This window comes from Triticum urartu, chromosome 2 (assembly GCF_003073215.2).
Source record: "Triticum urartu cultivar G1812 chromosome 2, Tu2.1, whole genome shotgun sequence".
NCBI lineage: Eukaryota > Viridiplantae > Streptophyta > Magnoliopsida > Poales > Poaceae > Triticum > Triticum urartu.
In genome coordinates this window covers 200,828,301-200,832,931 of record NC_053023.1, presented here as the reverse complement: position 1 = coordinate 200,832,931, position 4,631 = coordinate 200,828,301, and positions in this window count along the sequence as shown.

The window sequence follows — 4,631 nt, the reverse complement described above, 5'->3', positions numbered from 1 at the left end:
CAAGATCCTCTCGGGATCCCCTCCCTCGATCCCCGCAGCCTCCTCCCACCTCTCTTCGAATCCAGATCCAGCCAAGATATATCCTCCACGACCCTCTCCCTCGTTTTGCGGGCTTGACCAATCGGTCGCCCGAGCCCCGTGCTCCTCCATCCCACCTCGTCAGCTGACGACCGACACCGTCGCCGGTGACCACGAGTCCAGCCCCGCGACTCTCCACCAGTTACTCCTGCCGTCGTCCCCGACGAGCAGTTCTGCCAGCGTCCACCAACAGGCCAGGTCGCCTCCCCTGCTTTATCCCTTCTCCATCCTTCTCTCTTCTCTGATCTCTCTCTCTGACCAGGAGCCACGAAGGACCCCGACGCCATGCTCGCGCTCGATCTGCTCCAAGGCGTGCCGCTCCGCCAAGTTTCCTCGCCTGCGGCTTCCCATGGAGCGCCAGGTATAATTGCAGCACCTCGTCGCCGCCCAAGTCCGTCACCCCGCCAAGCACCTCGCCCTTGCCTCGCGCTCCTCTTCTTCCTCGTTTTCCTTGCGCTGCTGCTGACCCGTCTGCCACTGCTGTTTGACGCCACAGGGCTCGTAGCCGACCTCCCCTGCCGCCTGGACAAGTCCGGCCTCCCGCAGCACCTTTCGTCCCTGACCGCGGTCGCGCCGCCGATCGCCAGCAAACCAGCAGGGATCCGCCATCACCGTTAGCCTTGTCGCCGGCCTGCTACCTCCATTCCTCCTCGAGTCCCCTGCCTGGATCCATGCCGCCCCGGCCTTCAACGCGCCATCGCCGGAGCCCTCCTGCGGCCGCTCCCCTGTTTTCCCTGTGTTGAACGTCAGGAACTGCTGCGTCGACTGCCTATCTCGCGTGAAGCCCAACTCCATCAGCGCGTTGACCGCGTCGCTGCCCAAGCCGCCTGCTGTTTTCCGCCGAGGCCGCGTCAGGCCCAGCCAGCGCCCGCCGGCCTGCCTCTTCCACCGTATGGGCTTGGCCCATGGTGATAAAACCCCAAGCGCCCCTCCTTTTTTTCTTACTGCTGGGCCAGTTCAGTTTTGTCCCATTGGATGTTTTTTTGGTTCTGCGGATTTAGCTAATTTCCAGGGATTTGCAGATTTACAGAAAACCCCTTAGCCTTCATGCATTTAATATCTCACAAACGGTGCATCATATGTAAAAACTTTAAATATGAAACTTGCTTAGAATTTCATCTAGTTTAATAATTTGCCACTTTCATCTATGTTTGAAATGCTTAAAATGATGTTTGGTTAAATTTACTCCTATGCCATGTTAAGATGCTTTAATTCATAACTAAATAACCGTAGCTTGGTTTCAAATAAATTATATATGTAAATGGGGTAGAAAAATGCCTAGTTTAACATGGTGGCTTTACTTTGCATGTTTAATAACTCTAAAATTGTGTTTAGGGCAGAACAGTACCAAATCCTTAAATTGCACATGAGGAGTTTCCGGACTTGTTCTTTGTCGTTCCGGCCTCACTTAAACTTGCCTAGATAGGTAGTTTTCATTTGCTTCACCCTCTTGCATGTTTAACAACATTTAATATTGTTGAGTACATAACCGAGAGATAACTAAATAAATCATGTCGTGTTTCATCAATATGCAACTTGTTGCATGTTGAGCTCCATTTAATTTGTAGTTTTGTTTGTTGCACTTTGCCATGCCATGCTTCTTTAAACCAGACATGCATCATACTTGGTTGTGCATCATGCCATGTTTATGTGATGGTTGTTTACCATGATGTTTTCTTCTTTCCTGTGTGCTTCTTCGGGTTAGTGCCGATAACGTCGCATTTGTGAGGATTCGTTCGACTACGTCCGCTTGTCTTCTGCATGGACTCGTTCTTCTTCCTTGTGGGATTTCAGGCAAGATGACCATACCCTCGAAATCACTTCTATCTTTGCTTGCTAGTTGCTCGCTCTTTTGCTATGCCTATGCTGCGATACCTACCACATGCTTATCATGCCTCCCATATTGTTAAGCCAAGCCTCTAACCCACCTTGTCCTAGCAAACCGTTGTTTGGCTATGTTACCACTTTGCTCAGCCCCTCTTATAGCGTTGTTAGTTGCAGGTGAATATTGAAGTTTGTTTCCTTGTTGGAACATGGAGATGTTGTTCCTTGTTGGAACATGTTTACTTGTTGGGATATCACAATATCTCTTATTTAATTAATGCATCTATATACTTGGTAAAGGGTGGAAGGCTCGGCCTTATGCCTGGTGTTTTGTTCCACTCTTGCCGCCCTAGTTTCCGTCATACCGGCGTTATGTTCCCGGATTTTGCGTTCCTTACGCGGTTGGGTAATAATGGGAACCCCTTGACAGTTCGCCTTGAATAAAACTCCTCCAGCAATGCCCAACATTGGTTTTACCATTCGCCACCTAGCCTTTTCTTTTCCCTTGGGAGTCGCGCTCCTAAGGGTCATCATTGTTTTAACCCCCCCGAGCCAGTGCTCCTCTGAGTGTTGGTCCAACCTGTCAGCTGCCGGTGACCACCAGGGGCAACTCTGGGCTGGCCTACCCGTACCTTGGACAATCTGAGTGTGCCCTGAGAAAGAGATATGTGCAGCTCCTATCGGGATTTGTCGGCACATTCGGGCGGTGTTGCTGGTTTAGTTTTACCTTGTCGAAATGTCTTGTAACCGAGATTCCGAGTCTGATCGGGTCTTCCCGCTAGAAGGTTTATCCTTCGTTGACCGTGAGAGCTTGTGATGGGCTAAGTTGGGACACCCCTGCAGGGATTTGAACATTCGAAAGCCGTGCCCGCGGTTATGGGCAGATGGGAATTTGTTAATGTCCGGTTGTAGAAAACCTGAAGTTGACCTTAATTAAAATGCATCAACCGCGGGTGTAACCGTGATGGTCTCTTTCCGGCGGAGTCCGGGAAGTGAACACGGTGTTGGAGTTATGTTTGACGTAGGTTGTTCTCATATCTCTTCTTGATCATAGTTTCTCGATCGTGCTTTGCCTTCTCTTCTCGCTCTCATTTGCGTATGTTAGCCACCATATATGCTAGTCGCTTGCTGCAGCTCCACCTCATACCTTTACCTTACCCATAAGCTTAAATAGTCTTGATCGTGAGGGTGTGAGATTGCTGAGTCCCCGTGACTCACAGATACTTCCAAAACCAGTTTGTAGGTGCCGATGAGTCCGTGCAGATGACGCAACCAAGCTCAGGAGGAGCTCAATGAAGATCTTGTCCTTTGTGTTGTTTCGTTCTAGTTGATCAGTAGTGGAGCCCAGTTGGGGTCGATCGGGGACCTTGTCGCATTTGGGGTTCTTCTTTTATTTTGGTTCCGTAGCCGGACCTTGATTGTATTTGGATGTTGTAATGCTGTATTCATGTATTTGTGTGAAGTGGCGATTGTAAGCCAACTATGTATCTTTTCCCCTATTGTATTACATGGGTTGTTTGCGAAGATTACCTCACTTGCCACATTGCTTTCAATGCGGTTATGCCTCTAAGTCGTGCTTCAACACGTGGGAGATATAGCCGCATCGAGGGCGTTACACTAGTTGTCTCCCTTCATTTTTGGCCATTGTTGGATCCCTTCCCTCCTTCATTTAGGAAGATGACCAGGTCCTCTATAAATAGGACTAGCCACCATAGTAAGACGCAACTCATCTTGGATCGGATCCATTCCACCCTCAACCACACAAGCTCATCGATCCCAAGAACACCTCTCCTCAGGAGGCTGTTCTTCCCTTGTACTTGTTCATCCTCAGCCCAAGAGGCAATCCACCACACCACACTGGAGTAGGGTATTACACCAGATCGTTGGCCTGAACCAGTATAAACCCTGTGTCCTTTGTTCTTTGGGGTTGGCGAGTTAGGTTCTGAGATCGTTGTGAGAGCGTGAGCTGGGGGGAAAGATCTTTGTGTGCACCCCAATGTTCGAACCTCAAGGATTTTGCCAGAACCCGAAATCCGACATTTGGCGCGCCAGGTAGGGGTGCCCTGAAGCTTTCCTTCTGTGACTCCACCACGTCCATGTCAAACGCTCGCCAAGCTCGCGCCGAGCGCTGAGCTGCCCTGGCCGCTCGCGTCGCCCAAATGGCGCCCGTTGGCGGACCTCCCTGCTGTTCTCCATCACCTGTTGCCAACACCAATGATACGTCTCCAACATATCTATAATTTTTGACATGAAACCTTCGGGAGCGTTATTTTTGGAACAAACGTGATCCAAGAGACTTGGAGCGGATGTCAAGAATCAATCAAGGAGGTCACGAGGCAGGGGGCGCGCCCACCCCCCTGGGCGCGCCCTCCACCCTCATGGGCCCCTCATTGCTCCACCGACGTACTTCTTCCTCCTATATATATCCATATATCCCGCAAACATCCAGGAGCACCACAAAACCCTATTTCCACTCCCGCAACCTTCTGTACCCAAGAGATCCCATCTTGGGGCCTTTTCGGGAGCTCCGCCGGAGGGGGCATTGATCACGGAGGGCCTCTACATCAACTCCATGGCCCCTCCGATGATGTGTCAGTAGTTTAATTCAGACCTTCGGGTCCATATCTAATAGCTAGATGGCTTCTTCTCTCTCTTTGTATCTCAATACAAAGTTCTCCTCAATTCTCTTGGAGATCTATTCGATGTAATCTAATTTTGCGGTGTGTTTG